Source organism: Bos javanicus, chromosome 13 (genome assembly GCF_032452875.1).
Source record: "Bos javanicus breed banteng chromosome 13, ARS-OSU_banteng_1.0, whole genome shotgun sequence".
Taxonomy (NCBI): domain Eukaryota; kingdom Metazoa; phylum Chordata; class Mammalia; order Artiodactyla; family Bovidae; genus Bos; species Bos javanicus.
In genome coordinates this window covers 6,847,441-6,865,574 of record NC_083880.1, presented here as the reverse complement: position 1 = coordinate 6,865,574, position 18,134 = coordinate 6,847,441, and the positions used below count along the sequence as shown (strand labels likewise).

The window sequence follows — 18,134 nt, the reverse complement described above, 5'->3', positions numbered from 1 at the left end:
TGCAAGGGCTGCCTGTCTCATGCTCCAGGTGGTCTGACACGGCATCCTCAGGGCAGGGCCAAAGGTCTGCACCCCGTGTGGCCCGCGCCCCGCCGTCCCCCAGGGGTTACAGCGTGGCAGAGAAGCCCACGCGGCTCCTCTTGAGTTGCCTGGCCTCCCTGCCCTCACAGCGGGTGAGCCTGGGAGTCAGAAGCATCATTTGTGGATTTATATTATACCGGCCTCCTGTTCTTGTTCATAAAATTTTTTAGAAACAGCTGTGGCCTACGATGTTTACTTGGCATTAAAGTACCTCAATTACAAAGCTGCGAAGCTGGGCAGCCTCTTTTCCAAAGGACATGATTTATTTTACACATTTGAAAATGCAAGTAAGGAAACTTCTGATGTAAACTGTTTGATATAGGTGGCATCATTAACAAATTAAGGTGACGCGTAAGAAAGGATAGTTTCTTGCTTCTTTGTCATGGAACACCCGTCCAGGCAGGCCTCTGAATACTGTCCAGCACGTTGGTAGCATCACAGGGCTTTGTGAGGACAGCGTGTGTTTGTGACAGTATTATAGAGATCACCCCCACCCTTGTCTCAGTTCAGTTCAGTTCAGTCGCTCAGTCGTGTCCGACTCTGCGACCCCATGAATCGCAGCACGCCAGGCCGCCCTGTCCATCACCAACTCCCAGAGTTCACTCAGACTCACGTCCATTGAGTCAGTGATGCCATCCAGCCATCTCATCCTCTGTCGTCCCCTTCTCCTCCTGCCCCCAATCCCTCCCAGCATCAGAGTCTTTTCCAATGAGTCAACTCTTCACATGAGGTGGCCAAAGTATTGGAGCTTCAGCTTCAGCATCAGTCCTTCCAATGAACACCTTTGTCTCACAGCTGCCTAATATAGTATTTGGATTGTACGCATATATTTATTTCATATGAGTATGCAGGAAGATTGTTTTGTTCCATAGTATAAGGAGAATTGAATTATAATGGTTCATTTAAAAAAGATGATGAGTTTAGAGCAACACTAAAATAATTTTCTGTGTTGATGGAAATGTTTTGTGTTTATATTGTGCTGTCCAATAGGATACTCACTACATACAGATTCCCTTGAGCACTTGAATGTGGCTGGTGTGCTTGAAGAACAGAATTTAAAATTTTATGTAAATAGCCATGTGTGGCTAGTGGCTACCATATTGAATAGAATGGTATAAACAATGAGTGGAAATTAGCACAACGATGTAAAGCAGTTCTCTTCCAATTAAAAGTAAAGGAAAGAATAACGAGTGGAAAAGTGACTTTAAATATTTTCAAACATTCAAAAAGAAAATATTCTTTTCTTCCCAATGGCAAAAAACAGTTGTTATTATTATTATTTTATAATAAGCCTGGTAAGCCACAAAAATCCTTAACTGGCTTGCGGCCAGTTAAGCTTCTCCCGCCCCTGACATGTAGAATCTGAGCTAAGATCGCTTCTTAACAACATCAACAAAAAGACCTGGAAGAGGTGCACCTCAGTACTGAAGCCTGTCTGCTGGGGACGGTCATGTCCTTAAGCCTGTATGTGGAGAGTTATCCCTGTTATCCTGTTATAAGGTCCCTGTTGTCCCTGCTGGTGGCCCCCTGAAGACACCTTGCTATTTAACATGAAACATGGGAGGAAAGAGCACGACTCGAGGCTGCTTGGCTTCCGGTTGCATCGCGTGACATCTGGTGGGCGTGGTTTGCATAATGGTGGTAAATCCTGCAGCTGGTGGCGTCGGTGGGCCACAGACAGGGCCGCTGCTTTCGCCTCACTCGTCAGTCGCGTGTTTGAGCCTCCTTGCCGGGAGTTCAGGCTTCTCCCTTTCTTCCTCCCGTGGCTACAGATGCTTCCCCGCAACCCCCGAGCAAAAAACAAACAAAAAAACCCCGAAGCGCTAAAGCTTTGGTTGTTGAATTCTATTGATGAAAAAAAAAAGAAAGAAAGAAACCAACAAAACCAAAAACTATCTCTTCTGTCATAAAGCCTGGAATTTTACTGTATTGCAAGTATGGCAAAATTATAGATGAGAGATTGAGCTCAAAAGAGAAAAGAGGGGCTACAGCAAAGTTTGTATTCTTTTTAAGAGAGAAAGCCTTTGGCCTACTGGCCCTGGTTTCCTTACTTCTATGAAAGAATTATTGAATTAGTGGCATATACCCACTCAGCATGATGACAGTTTGTGAAACATGCTCTCATGTATGTTGCAAACTGTGGTGGCAAAATGAGAAAGGAGGCATCTTTAAAAACTAAAACAATAGCCATAGTATTTTTTTAAATTTAAAAGCAACTTCTGGAAAAAAAAAATATTTTTAATTTACTCTGCCTTCCAAAAATTACCTCCTTTCTGCTTGTTACCAAACTCAGAAACTAAAATCACTTTGCCATTCAAACATTTTATATAAGCTAATTATATTTAATCCAAGTTAAGACCTTGAATTAAAGTTCACCCAAAAGAGTACTATTTAGAAAAGGCTGGATAATAACTAATACCATTATAACCAGAATCCATACGTAATTTGAACAAATAGGAGTAAGTTCTTTTATAAGTTTCTTTTTTTAATAGAATGTTTTTGCAGTTATATACCTTAATTTAATTTCTAAATCCCTACTGTTGCATAAGTTAAAGAGATTTCTTTTTAACTGAACCAAAATTAGGGCATTGATACCAGCTGAATCTAAAAATCAAATTGCCAGTATCCTACCCAAGACAGCAGACAGTTAACGAATGGTTTCTAATAAACAGCTAGTGTGCATGCACTAATGTAATAAAAACAGATGTTAAAATTGGCATGCGACTTATTCGAGAATGATAAGTAAAACCTAGGTTTCTTTTACGATGTAGAGGTCATTTTTTTTTTTTTTAATAACATAGTGAAAATACCGTTATAAAAATTCATCCTTGAGGAGGAGCAAGCTATTTTATGGTCTTAAGGTGTTGCCCCAAGGTTCTTATTAGTTTCAGGGAAAAATAATAAGTATATAATGGAAAAACCAGGCAACAACTTGACCACGTGATCAGAATTAATGTCACCGTGAGGGACAGATGGACATCACGTGCCTCTGGATGTGAGACCCTGAGAAAGACACAGCATCTCTTTCGCAGTATCCCATCTGGAAGTGTACCATCTGAACCTAATCACAAGGAAACATTAGAGAAATCAAAAATGAAGATCATTCTCGGAAGAAAGAAAAGGGGATTATATTCTTCAAAAATGTCAATGTCGTAAAAGACAAAGGCTGAGGAAATGTTCCAGATTAAGTAATATTAAAGGGCAGTGACAACTAGCATATGTGGTAACTGATCCTATGCTGGACCCTGGATGGTAGGGAGAAAACGCTAAAAATATGCTCTTAGGTCAGTGAACAAAAGGGGATATAGGTAGTAGATGTTATCATTTTAAAATATCTTTGTACTGTAGTATGTAGGGAAATATTCTTACTCTTAGGGAATATAAACTCAAGTATTTAGGGGTAAAGGGCCATAATTATACAATGTCTTCTCAGTGGTTCAGAAAATATTGTTATGTGGATGGATGGACAGACAGATGTGTGTGTGTGGCTCAGTCGTTTCTGACTCATGTGATCCCATTGACTGCAGCTCACTAGGCTCCTCTGTCCATGGGATTTTTTCCAGGCAGGAATACGGGAGTGGGTTGCCATTTCCTTCTCCAGGGTATGTTCCCCACGCAGGGGTCAGACCCACGTCTCTTGTATTAGCAGGTGGATTCTTTACCACTGTGCCACCTGGGAAGCCCTGAACAGACAGATGGTAGATCACAAAGCAAATGAAGTAACATGTTAGCAATAGGTGAACCTGTGTGAAGGAGGTGTGGGTGTTCCTTGAACTATTCTGTATATTTTTGGAATAATTTTCAAATAAAAAGTTTTTAAAAAATATCACCCTTGGCTATTATGGCACATTCGCTTAGTGTTGCAGTTGAACAAGCATTGGAATGGGTGCAGCACTGGGCTGCCAGATCCTGGGTCCACCTCCCCCTCTTTTCTTGCAGGCTTTATGGCTGGGTGGTCACTCTCTCTGGATTTCAGAGGCCTCACGAGTAAAATGAGAGCAAGAAAACCTGACTCTGCCCTAAGTCCTTCCTGGGTCAGACTTGATAGGAACAAGGAAACAAAATCTAATGTCTGAATACAGATGAGTTAAGTCCTTCGTATATTATGGATATTGTATATATTATGGCCCTTCATTCCTAGATACTTGTTTGCCATCTGCAAAATTCTAAATTCTGCATTCCAGATTAATTCGCATATATGTCACTATTCAGTTTTTGGTAGGATTTTTGCAACCCCAGATGTAGTATCTACTATGACTTGTTTTTATGAAGATAGTTTCTGTGTCTTTTAAAAAATCTCAGTAAATGTCTGTGTAGAAGGGATAGCACAGATAAGGTTTCTGAGAGTTTTTCACTAGGCTTAACTTGCCTCTCAAGGAAAGGTATGCAGGAAGACTTAAATATAAACATGAGGAACTCAAGATGGGGGCTTCTAGGTGGCTCAGTGGTGAAGAACCCACCTACCAATGCAGGAGACACATGTTTGATCCCTGAGTCGGGAAGACCTCCTGGAGAAGGAAATAGCAACCCACTCCAGAATTCTTACCTGGGAAATCCCGTGAACAGAGGGACCTGGTGGGCTACAGTCCGTAGGGTTGCAAAAGTCAGACATGACTTAACGATCAAACAACAACAACACAAGAGGGAGTTACCACGAGAAGTGAGAAAAAGACTTCCACTTCCAGTTAGGATGAAGAAAGTCAGAGGAGACTGTTGCTCCTATTCCCAATAATGAGAGTGAGCTGGATACAACTATAAAGTCATGGACTTTAAAAATTATCCAAAGAGCTGAGTATAGTAGAAAAATTTAAATGAACTAAACTTCAGAAAGAGATAAGACTTTTCCTAGGAAAGAAAAAAGCTCTGACTGCTTCATTCCTGGCAGAGCAATAGGAGGAGGGTTTTTAAAAGATGTCAGCAAGGCCGTGTATAAAGAGACAATGTGATATAATAAGAGAACAGGCTTCAGAGTTAGCCAGAGGTGAATTTCACTCCTGAGGCTCCTGCTTTATAACCCAGGACAGGTTACAACACCAACTGTTGGTTTCCTTATCTTTAAAATGGGACTATTACTGGTGCTTTCGTAGTATTCTGAATATTAATTGAAAATAAAACCACAGGGCGTATAATCGAGCTGTTCATACATGTGCTGTGATGGGTAATGGCGGTGCTGGGAGGACCGAGTGACGGCAGAAGTGGTGAGAGTCTCTCAGGGCTGGCGCCTTGCAGCTCCGCAGCCTCGTTTACACTAACTGTGCTTCCAAGGTGCCATCCACATCTCCTACCACAAGACTGATACCTCCTATGTTTTCACGCTGATCCCCTGGTGGAGATGGTCAGGCTTATTCCTTTTTGACAAAACGTAATTCTATTATAAACCAACTGACAAGTGAATTCAGAGATTCCAGAAGAGGAAAAATAAAATTGTTTGAAGCTACAAGAATGGACACACACGTACACACACACTGACCCCTGCAGTTCAGGCCAGTATGGTGGTAATGGAGCCCTTTTACAAAGCTTTCTGACTGGCGTCTACCAACTTGACAGCCTTACAAACAGATTTTGAAATGAAACCTAAGTTGCCTGCAGCATTCCAGTTAAGCTCACCTAACTGAATAATTTTGCTTTTAAAAGTAAGAGAGAAGAATATTCTTTACTGGCTACTGTTGAGTGTATCTTGGGCGAATGCAGGCAACCTTCTCAGATTCCCCTGAGCTCTAGACAGTGGAACATCTTTAGGTGGGTTGACCGTGAATTCTTAAAATGGACTTCAGTTCCATGGTAGTGGCCAGTGACATTCAGCCACTGGGTGGATTTATTGGACCATATTTTAGATTTATGAAGAACCACTTAGATACAAGTTGGCCTTGGTCTAAGCCAAATATTAGCTGCTTTTGATAGTCTAGTCCCCATATTACTCAACAGCTGAAAGAGTCTGATCCCTGGCAGGAGGCCATCTGCCCTGGGATGGTGTTAGGCGCCGCCAGCAAGCTCTGTACTAGGGAAACATCCCAGACAGCTACGTTTGGCAAGTGCGCTTACGGAGCAGAAGGAAAAGTGGCTAATCAGTGATTTTACTTGTACCTTCTGAGCTTGCCCAGAATTTCAAATATAGAAAGTTGTATTTCTTTTCCATGCTCTTAGGACTGCCAGGAGGATCCCATTGGGTCTATTTAGAAAGTCCTTTAGACAAACAGGAGAAGACTGTAGAAGGTTGAATATGTGAAAAACAAACTTTAAGACAGAAGTTTCCTCAGCCTCAAGTTTGCTTCTCAGAGTTGTTAGCTTTATTTTTCTTGCCTAATTAGCCTCATGCCATCAGTTTCTTCCAAATGATTCATTTGACAAAGCTCCAAAGCAATAAATAGAATAAACACAAAGAGGGAATTCACCATGTTGGCAAGAGCATAAATCTTCTCAGAGTTATTAACCATATTTATCCAAATAAATCTCATTTTAATCGTGGTGTAGGGTTGGATCTCTGCAAAGATAAATATGTCTGTTGCTTGGACTTGTAGACACTCCATGTTAGTTGCAAGGTGGTGAGTAAGCCTTTTTGTTTTTTATTGTAGCAACATGGGGATAATGAAAGCGTTAATCTCCCTGCCTCTATGTACGTGCATGGTCATCAGTTTACAGAGTCCCCATCAGGTGTGAACGCAGCACTGGAATGTCAGCTTGTTACCCGCTAGTACCCAACGTTTTAGGTAAATGGGTACCTTCCGAAAGCAGACACATGCCTGCTGTTTACCCACAGGACAACACAAAGCTGTGAGATGGAGCTGAAACAGGCATTCACGAGAACTATTGGCCTGATTACTCAGTAAGAAGTGATTACAGGATGGCCTTTTCTTTCTCTTGGTTCAAAAGCAGTGGACAAATGAGGAAAGAAATCTTTTCCTGTTTTTTCCGATCCTAAAACAAAAAAGGCCATAATCTTGGTCATGCCATTCTTATTTCATGTTACCTTCCTAACTTAAAGCATGGCATTGGTTTCTTTGGTTGTAAATATTCAGTGTCACCCATTGGTTATATGTTGTAAGAACTCTCATTACATTATTTTATTAAGAAGGTGAGTAGTGAGAGGAACTGAATTTACAGGCATGCAGTGTACTCGGAGGTTCTAATGGCCCTGCCAGACCCTGCATACATGGGCATTCATTCCATAGAGATGTCTTCTACGAGTGGCTCCACGTTGAAGTTGAGGGTGAGATTTTGAGGCCAGATGGTTTTTTGGATATACTATTTAATCCTCACTGTCCCTCCTTCCCTGTAACCTGCAGAGTTGAGCTCAAAAGCTGGCTTCAGCAACACATCGCTTTTTTTAAAAAGTTGAAAATATTACCTAAAAAATTTTTGGACTTATACAAAATAGAAATTTTGTATAAAATCTTTATACAAGATTTAAATGTTTTAAGTTTTCTGTGAAAGTACAGTTTTCTTCCTCCTGACTTGTTTTCTCTTAAGAGTATGTTTGGCCACACTGCGACCCACTCCCTACATAGCCATGATTAGCTGGTCCCAAGTGGTGGCCTCCTGTTTGGTGGGGCCTGGACATTCCACTCTGTCAGTCCTATGCCTGGCCTGCTTCACTCACAGACATCAGAAACTGACCTGTGTTGTAGATTTTGAACCCCAAGTGAAGTCTAACTGCTAGAATGCATTTTTATTTTAGTACCATTCATTCAAATAATATAGTTTTTGTCTTTTTTTAAGTCTTCAACTTGGAGTGTCCATTCTGTCTAATCCTAAGGATTAAAATTCTTCTCTGCTGATTATTATGTATAATTTTTTATGTCTTGTAAGTAAAGCAGTGCTGTAAATTGGTGAAATTTTAACATTTTAGTAATAACTAATTGAGACATTTGGATATGGTTGAGCTACTCTTTCTATTTACATTCCTTTCAAATACTTCTGTGGTACATATGGCGATTTACTTTTATGCTCTTGAGCTGTCATCACTGCACTGTACATGTTTGGACTGTCCTGTCTGCTGCAGTGTGAAGAGATGAAAAGAAATGTAGAATGAGGGTTGTATTAACACTTTGTTATTAGGAGATGCTCAAAGTACTTGGAAACAGCTTTTTCTTCACTTGAAAATTAATTATATTTTAAATATGCTTCCTATAAGGGATGAAAAGCCCAATAATCCCCCGACTTCTTCCATTGATAGGTCTTGTGTATATTATGGTAAAATTCTGAACAGTTAGAACCTGCCAACAGTTAGAACCTGCTCCGTTAAAAATGGAAGATCTTGGCAAAACAAGCTCTTAAACAAGCTCTTACTAGGCCATTAGTAATAAGCCCCAGTAGCCCCTGAATAAAACATGCTTCCAACCCAAATTCCTATAAACTTGCAAAGCCAGTTCAGACAGGAAGGACCTGGTCTTTAATGTGATAACCTCTTATGTACAAGTTCCTGAGTCTTGCAATTTATGTTTTTGTTCATTAGGCCATACATAATTGGGGCAGAAAAGAAATAAATACAATCTATAAGGTTTTCACCATCAAAGATGACAAAAATCCATTTCTTCTTAACCTCAGTTAACCAGTAGTAGAGCTAATCTGGGATTTATTACCGTATTTAATAATGATTAACTAGGAAAGAAGCCTTGATTCCTTGGCTTTGAGATTTTAGCTATTAAAAAAACTCAGTTTACTTAGGAGTAGAATTTTGATGAAATATAGCAGCTCGTTTTTTAAAATGAAATATTTATTAAACAAATACTGTTGAGTGCCCATTATATTCAAGTGCTTTCCTGGGAACATAGTGGTGAACAAAAAAGCCAAGAATCCTTGTACTCCTGTACTTACACACTAGTGGGGGAAATACTAAACAAGATAAATAAGGCACAGACTATGTTTGTGGTAAGTGCTAGAAAGACGCGTCAAGCTGGGAGGATTTTAAGAAGTGTGAGGTTTCCAGTGTGAGAGTCTTGGGAGGTTTATGGGAGCAAGGCAAGAACATTCCAGATATGAAGAACAGCAAGAGCAGAGGCCTTCGGGCAGGAGTGAACGTTCCCGATGTGATGAAGGCACAGTGACAAGCCTGGTCTTAGTGTCACAGTCTTAGTGGGACTAGACCTTGTGGGTTGTTATTGGTCGTAGTTAGGATTTGGGCTCTTCCCCTGAGATGGGAGCCATTGGAGGCTAGGGAGCAGAGGACTGAGAGTGTCTGATTTACTTTGGAAGAGGTGACTCCCGCTGCTTTCTGAAAGGGAGCCAGCAGGAGAGCCTGTTGCCACTTGTGTGAGCAAGAGTGATGAGCTGGACTAGAACATAAGCCGTGTGCAGGTGCTGAGCGCCAGCTGGCTTCTGCACCCATTTTAAGATGCAGCCAGCAGGGTCTGTCACTGGGCTGGGTGGAGGTATGAGGGAACTGGAGAAGGCAGTGCTGAGAATGGAGCTGCCGTTTACCAAGGTGAGGAGGAAGGTGAGGAGCGAGGAAGCAGGCTTGAGGGTGTCAGGAGCGAGGACCAAACTGGAGATGCCTATCTGAGAATCTCAGCACATAAATGCTAAAAAAAAAAAACCAAAAAACAAAACTGCAGGGATAGACGAGATCACTAAGAGAGACCAGAGTCAGGAGAAAAGACTTCCGAGGAGGTCCTGTGTTCGTAAGTCAGAGGAGTGAAGGACCTGGCACAGAGGCTGAGAAATGGCCACACAGGTTGGTGGGGAACTGGGGGACTGTCATAGAAACCAAGGAGGGGAGGTCTCAATATTTCAAGGTGAAGAGGGCGATCCAGCTTTATCAGCTCCTGCAGTCTGGGCCCATGAGGTTAGGTCTGAGGACAGACCATTGAATTTAGCATTTGGAAGGCATGGCTCACCTTGGGAAAGAGCCATTTCAGTGCAATCATCAAAGCAAAAAACCTGAGTGGAGAGGGTTTAGAGAGAAATGGAAGGACAGAATCTGAGGAAATAGGAACAGGCAAGTCTTCTAAAGAACTTTGCTGGGAATGAAAAGAAATGAAGTGGCAGCTGGAGGGTGAGTTGGGTCTGGAGAATTATTCTCTGTCCTCTTTCTCCAGTGTAACCAGGGGCTTCACTTTATGTCCAGAACACTTCACAGATGTTTCTCTACAAAATGAGGAGAAGTGGCCCAACTCTTGAGTCCTGGGATACCCCAACACTGAGTGGTTTGGGGAGGTGAAGGAAAACCAGCAAAGGGATCTGAGGTCTCAGTGTTAGGGCAGAGAGAAGGGAGGTTCCCGTACAGCCGGAATTGAAGGGTGGCTTCCATTGACATCTAGGATGAGCTGGCCTGTGGCGTCCACAGTTTCCTTTATTGGAGGGTGTCTGACCTTCACCTGCTCAGGTGCCTGCCCGGCTCTAAGAAACATGGACTGGGCTGACATTCGGCCGGGCTCCCTTTTTTCCAGAGAGCCACTCCTGGGACCAGCAGAAGCCAGCCCGGGAAGCCCTGCCCTCTCTCATTCCAACATTTTCATAGTTCTTTGGGTCAGATCAATAAGTCAGGGAGCAGATGGTTTGGATGAGGAGAATTTTCTTCAAAGAGTCTGTTGGTGGTTTTTATTTTTGCCACTCCCTAATTCCTCACTGACAGATCAACTGAAATTCTCAGGAAGTAGTTCCATTAGACAAATAGTAGTTTCACTCTTTATGATAGTTTCAACATTAGCCTTTCATTTCTTTTCAAATACAAGATAGTCTTTTCAAGCTATAGTAAAAAAAAAAATCCGTGTTATCTGTCAGCTTACCAAGCAGAAGACCATAACTGCCATTCTGGGCTTTCACTCACTACACGTCATCCAGGTGCTGAGGCTTCCTCGTCAGGGTCTCCAAGAAGAGGCCACCTGCTGGTTTTTACTTAGGAAATGGTGGCCCAGAGATTCCTCTGACAGAAGCAGAGGCAACCCCCCAGCCTCCATGCTGCCCAGGGGCCTGCCAGGCGTGGCCGCATCTCCTCTGCTCAGCTCAATACCTCCTCCCATTGGAAGAAATATCTGAAATACGAAGTTACGTATATGAGGCCACAGAGGTCAAGCCAAGATTCAGGCCAGGTGGTCTGAACCCCAGAACCAAAGCTTCTAAACAGGTCATTGTCAGGAGAGGCCCAAGCTGGAGATGTATATTTGGGAATCTCAGCATACAAATGCTTTCATAAAATGAAGGACTGTATGAGATCGCTAAGGGAGTGACCACAGATGGGAGAGAAGGGGCCTGAGTCCTCGGGAGCTCCAGTGCCATTAGCTCGGGGATGTGGGGGGCCTGCAAAGGGGACTGAGAAGTTGTGGCCACAGAGGCTGAGGAGAAACAGGTGAGTTTGGGGTCCTGGAAACCAAGGAGAGGGGTATATCAAGGAGAAGATGCTGTCGAAGGGTTCTGTGTGGGTCCGTTATTTTGTTCGTTCTTTCTCGGCAATGGTCAGGAGTGGACTGGGGACACAGTCATGCCTCCTGCAGTGGGTCTCCAACAGTAAGAAAGGACACAGATTAATTCCTCAATAGGTTATGCTGCCTCATTAAACGCCAGCTAAATCACTCTGCTACATAATTAAGAAAATACAGAAGAAAGAAAAAGAAAGGTGATCCTGGCCCTGAGTGAATCCTGGAGTGCAGCAAGCCGCCCCACATTAACCACTGTCAGCGTGTTCGTATATTTCCTTTGGCTTCCACAGTTGTGATTTTGTTTTTTTTTTTACACAGTTGTGATCGTTTGGACTACGTGGAATGACACGTTCTGATTTCTTCTTCTTTTTAAATGAATTTTTAACAGAAAGGTAGTCATGTTCCTATTTGAACATTTAAAGAAGAATGAAGACTGTTTTAAAAATCAGAGTAAAGGTCTCCAGAGTGTCAGAATGCACGATTAACATGATGGTGTCAGCAGTGTTTCCATGTCATCTGTATGATGTGTTTGCTGTCCCTTTTCCCTGACTGCCTTCCTCTTTATCCAGGAGGTAACCTAAGGCAGGCTTTGTTCCTGAAGACTTGGGGGTTCAAAGCCTAGGTGTGGAAATCCAGCTTCCTGGCCCCCACCCGCAGATATTCTGATGTAGATGGCCCTAACACCACTGTCTAAGAGGTCCACTCTTAAGTTAGGCTGGATCTAAAAGAAAGGTGGTACAATTTGGGTTTCAATTACTTCTTACAAGCACTGTTTAAAAAAAAAAAATCTATAACTGAATTCTAGGAAAATTTAAACATGTGGGTTTTTGAAAAAAAAAAAAAATTAAACAGCCTTTAGAGGGCTTTTCTAATGCAAAACTGTCTAAAATCTTCAAATCAGAAAGAACCCCTGATATAATTGAGTAAAAATTTTCATTTTGGGCTACAAAGATACTGAAACCCAGAGATCTAGTGAGCCTACCCCCTGCTCCAGTTCATCCTCAGCAGAATTAAGGCTCAAATCCAGGTCTCTGAATCCCAGAATCAAACTGAAATTTGTAGGTAAAATGTGTGGCAGTAGCTTTTCTGAGCAAGCCCTGTTTCACCCTGAAAAACTACTTAGTCATAAACCTCCTGTAGTGAGAGTTGTGTCTCTTCACAGAGCCTAATTTAGACTCCTTCATGGTAAGGCTTTGTGGGAGTAAAGAAAGCCCTGAATTTGGAATCCAAAGGCTTTCATTCAAGGCTCAGTTTTTCCACTTCCTCTGGGACTGTAAGCAAACCACATAGCCATTCTGAGCCTGGCTTCTTTCCACCTGAAAAATAGATATATTATACATCTTTCTACCTGAGAGCCTATTTTGAGGTGGTCTCATCAATGAATGCAAAGGCACTATGGAAACTAAAGCATTATGCAAATCTAGGGACTTCATATTTTTATTAAGATTTTACAAGAAACTAGTCTCATAAGGAACTAGCTTCCACATCCTACAAAGACCTAATTGCCTTCAGAGTGAGATCCATGTGTGTTTCATTCTTCTGTCCCCTCCTAATAAGTAGAGAATAAATATTCGTGATATAGTGTAGAGCTTTTATCACCTTTAGCAGAATGGAATATCCATGATAAGTCCCCATGTGAGTGGTGATACAATAGGTCCTGTGGGCTTACCCTGTTTATGTGGATGCCTTCACAGGGCTTTTAAGCTAACCATAAGGGGCAGTGTTGTGTGATGTTGCCACTGACGGGCGGTGGTAAAAGAAGTAACACACTTTGCCAGGAGACTAAAACAACATGCTGTTTTCATAAGACTGCATTTTCATCTTATTTGGAGCTTCCTTGATATTTCTATGTGAGAACAATAGAACGTTTCCCATTATGTAGCCTCGTCTCAGGACTCATGATGAAATTTACTACAGTGCTGTCTTGGTGCTTTGTCCACATTTGTCAGTGGTCTTTTATGGCGTCCTTGTTCTAAATGTAGAAAATGAGGTAGGGGGCAACATACACTAAGATGATTAACATGTGGCATCGGTTCCTCCATTTGTCGATATTTCTGATTTGTGAGGTTGAACTTAAGAATTACATCTTCAGATTGCTCTGGCATATTTCTTACTTTTAGTTTAAGACAGTGAGTGATTGGGATAGAAGTAAAATGCTTGTTTTTAGATTCATTCACAGTGTATACAAGACCTAAAGGAAGTCAGTGTCAGAGACTGTGAAAACTTGGCAAGGTTTCTCTAGAGACTGTCCAACCCAGAATCCTTGTTTTACAGCCCTGAGATTTTCACTGATTTTCCTGATATCAGACGGGTTAGGGAAGTGAGCACCCAGATCTTTTGACCTGTAGTTATGTGGGGTTTTATTCTATAAAATATACATGTTATTCTGGATTATATTAAGCAGTTTCATGTGAAACTGTCAACTAGTTGAGTACATCTGCTTTCAGGATGAAGTCTGAAGACCAAACTCTATTTTTAGAGCCTTAAACTACATTCCAAGCTTTGATGCCTCACACAAAGAATGCTCAGACAGAATATTCTTATTCACATATTGTGGCTCCTTGAAAGACAGCTCTTGAAAGCGATGGGGAGGGAACTTCTGGGAAAAGGACAGGGGTGGGAGTAGTGTCTCCTGACTCTACTCATTAACAGGGGGAATAAAAAAGCCCATAATAGAAACAAAGCAATAAAAAATAAAAATCAACCAAACACACTTCCTCAGCTGTCCTCCCGGGCATCGGTCACTTAAGGTCTGCCACGTTCGTGCCAGTAAAAGAAGCAAAAAGCGACTATTATCACCTCAGGTAAGAATTCTCCATGTAAGGGCACAAGGTGTGCTCAGCTGGGATGCCGGCTCCTGCCGCAACTCCCTGCGTCCTGGGCAGCACGGTGATGATGCAGAAGGCCGGCTGGGCCTGCAGTTAAGCCATCGTGTATTCTACACAATATACACATTGTTCTGGGTCGTATTAAGGGAGTTTATGTGATGCTGTTAATAGACTGAAAAATATATTTTACCTAGGACTCAACTATTTGAAAAATAAGGCAGAATTAATAAGGGAAATTGGGTGGGAAAGATATCGGGCTCTTCAAATTTTCATGATAAGTTATAAAATTGAACGTGAGACACCCTTGTCCTGCCCTTGAGGAGGGAAAATGCCCTGCAAACAAGGTAGCCCTCCTACCATCCGCTGAATTGCTCAGTGTCATTCGGGCAGCAGGACGTGGCAGGCCCGCAGCCCACACCCGGCTCTGGTGCCGCCGCCTCGGCCATCTCTCCCGGAGAGGATGGTGTGCGTGTGGTTGTTGCGTAAGATGAGTGCACAGATGGTGTCAGGTTATATGACTTCTATGTTCTTTGTCCGTCTTGGGAAGTACATAGACTTTTTTATTATCAGAGTTTTAAGGTTCACAACTTCAATGTCATTTTGATCATTTTATTTACACGTATCTCTTCAAAATGTTTATAACAAACTTACAAGCTATAATCAAAAGCCCTTAGCACATCTCTGCAAAAAAATGTAGAACAAACTTACAAGCTATAATCAAAAACTACAAAACATAAAATTAAGAACTTTAAAATTTCTAATTTGCACTTTGCTCTCTTTCATTTCCCAAATCCTCATTAGAAAAAAAAAAAAATTCTCTATTTGCTTAGCAAATATACAGAGCCCCCTCCATGGGCCTGGCTGTCTTTTAGGTCCTGAGGGAAGAGCAGTGAACAGATAAAACTCCTCGCCCTTCTGAGATTTTGTCCCAAAGGAGGAGACAGGCAATGAATGAGATAGAGGAGCAAAGTGGATGGCTAGGTAGATATGGTAAAGTGAAAGTGAGAATCACTCAGTCGTGTCCGACTTTTTGTGACCCCATGGACTATACAGTCCATGGAATTCTCCAGGCCAGAATACTGGAGTGGGTAGACTTTGCCTTCTCCAGGGGATCTTCCCAACCCAGAGATCCCGCATTGCAGGCGGATTCTTTACCAGCTGAGCTACCAAGGAAGCCCAAGAAGACTGGGGAATAGGTAGCCTCTCCCTTCTCCAGTGGATCTTCCCGACCCAGGAATCAAACTGGGGTCTCCTGAATTGCAGGCAGATTCTTTACCAGCTGAGATATCAGGGAAGTATAGATATGGTAAGGAACAGGACACATGAGGCAGAAATGGTATTGGTCATGAAATGCCGGTGAGTGGCCAGTGTAACCCTTCTTGAAAAGGCAACTTTGAGTACAGATCTGGCAGAAGTGAGCAAGGAAGCCACTTGGGCACTGCGGGGAAGAGCTTTCCGGGTAGTGAGAACCGCACGTGCAATGACCTCGAGGCAGCAATGTGCTGTGTGGTTGAGGAACAGCAAGGAGGCAAGTGGAGACAGAGAGGATGAGCCAAGGGAAGCGCAGGAGGGTTTCAGCTCAGAGAACAAACGCAGCCTGCAACATGTGGGGCATTGTTGCATTTAGTCTGTATCTGTTATGCACTGACTTCTGTCCCCACCAGATTCTTATCTGAAAGCTCTACCCCACACTGCGATTATATATGGAGACAGGGCCTTTAAAGAAGTGATTAAGCTCAAACAGTTTTAAGGATGGGGCCCTAATCCAACAGGATGTCTTCCTAAGAAGCACAAATACCAGAGATTTGCACACACACAGAACAGGCCAGGTGATGATGCTGAGAGAAGACAGCTCCTTGTGAGCCACGCAGAGAGGCCTCAGAGGAAACCTGCCCTACTGACACCTTGATCTTGGGCTTCCAGCCTTCAGAACTGTAGGAAAATAATTTTGTTTCAGAAGCCCTGGCAGACAAATACGCCGTCCTCACCCTCAGTTATCTATATGAAGAGAACATTCTGCTAAACAGTAAAACTGATCTTGAGCAAACTTTACTAGGTTAACTGACAACAATATTCATTTTGTGTCAGCCCCAAAGGAGCTAACTCATTCTGCAGGTCCCATCTTTGACCTAAAACAGGTGAACCTAAAAGTTAGTCATCCGAAACTCAACTATCAAGTCAGTCCAGCCAGTCTTATTCTTGTTGACAGTTCAAAAGCAGCTCTTAAAGTTCTCCGATTTTTTCTTTTCTAACATAGAAGAGTTGACCTTTGGCTGGTGTGAATAGAGAAAATGCTGTTCCTTCTATTTCCCTCCCTTTTCCCCCACCCAAAGCCATCCTCCCTCTATAATCTCTTTCTGTAATTTCTTTAACAAAACTGCCTTCTTAAATTCACAGACATGATGAGGAGGAGGTATTTGGCTGCTTGTGGAGGTTTATTATTCTGAACCCTGAAAAGGAAGTGAAAGAATCTAGTGTTTATCCTCCCTTTCTTATATGCACTTTGTTTTAGAATACTAAAAGTTGAGAAAGTTCTTTACAGAAGAATTCCAGCTATTTCTGTATTGACAGTAACAGAATCAGGAAACCACCTGTTAGTAACTCTCAAAATAACGGGGCCTAGGCAGTGATTAGGAGAAGGCGATGGCACCCCACTCCAGTACTCTTGCCTGGAAAATCCCATGGATGGAGGAGCCTGGTAGGCTGCAGTCCATGGGGTCGAGAAGAGTTGGACACGACTGAGCGACTTCACTTTCACTTTTCACTTTCATGCATTGGAGAAGGAAATGGCAACCCACTCCAGTGTTCTTGCCTGGGGAATCCCAGGGACAGGGGAGCCTGATGGGCTGCCGTCTATGGGGTCGCACAGAGTCGGACACGACTGAAGCGACTTAGCAGCAGCAGCAGCAGCAGGCAGTGATTATTAGTGGCTACTCAGACAGGTTAAGCAATGGACTCACTGCTGAAGCACATAGAAGTCAATGCTATGGCACCAGCTTCTGAGAAAAGAAAAGCTTGTTGCAAGGTCGACAGGCAAGGGGCCAGAAAACATGGTTTAAGTTTGTCCCCCCATCTGGGGTTTGGTCACACTTTTATTAGGGAGGGGAGGAGGTTGGTGTGCAGAAGCCCTGGTTGGGCAGGTTGTGATCAGAGGGCTCTGGGGCCTGGCCGTTCGTGGTAGGGTGTGGGAGGGGGGCTTCAGCACTGGATCTTCCTGGACGGCAGACCCTCTGCTTCTCAGAGGGCTCTAGAGTTCACCAGGTTGGGTCCTTTGGATGGAATCGGGAAGGGGGGACAACTTAGGTTCCAAGTTGTCTGAGATCAAAAATCTCCTGCATGCTTCTGCTGCAAGACTTGAGGTTTCATTCTGTTGTCCCTGGAAAATAACTCAGTATCTTGTTAGAAACAGGACAGGGCCAGTTTGGGGCAAAGGTTGAAGGGAGAGCCGTATGATGGAAGGATGAGGCTGCCACTGTCTGGCCCCAGTGGACAGTAGTAACCTGCTGACAGCCACAGACATTCGGGCCACCTGAGCACACGCCAGAGGCAGAACACGGTGGAAAACTACGGCCAGGAATGCCCTTCTAAAGCAGGTAGCTGTGACTTTACTCTAGTGAGGAAATGCAAGGGTTGCCCAGGTTTTCAAGAATAGCTAGAAATTAAGATGCTTGTGTGTAAGTTCCCTATTTTAAAATATTTTCTATTAAGTTTTGAAAAGTTGGAAATACCACGTGGCTCAAACCAGACACATGAGTCAGCTCTCCTTTCTGCAGGCTCCAGACATCATTTTTGTGTCCCACTGTTGTCCTGTCCAGTGCCGTGGCCTCTGGAGAGTCTGCCCCACCTCCTTGGTCCACATCCAGCCTCTCTC

The 18,134-nt window shown here is 43.0% G+C and overlaps 1 protein-coding gene across 6 annotated transcripts in view; it reads left to right on the top strand.

Annotated features, from left to right (window-relative positions):
• The window catches only part of TASP1 (taspase 1), a 315,861-nt gene that overhangs the window by 233,775 nt on the left and 63,952 nt on the right, over positions 1 to 18,134 (top strand). The window lies entirely within an intron of this gene.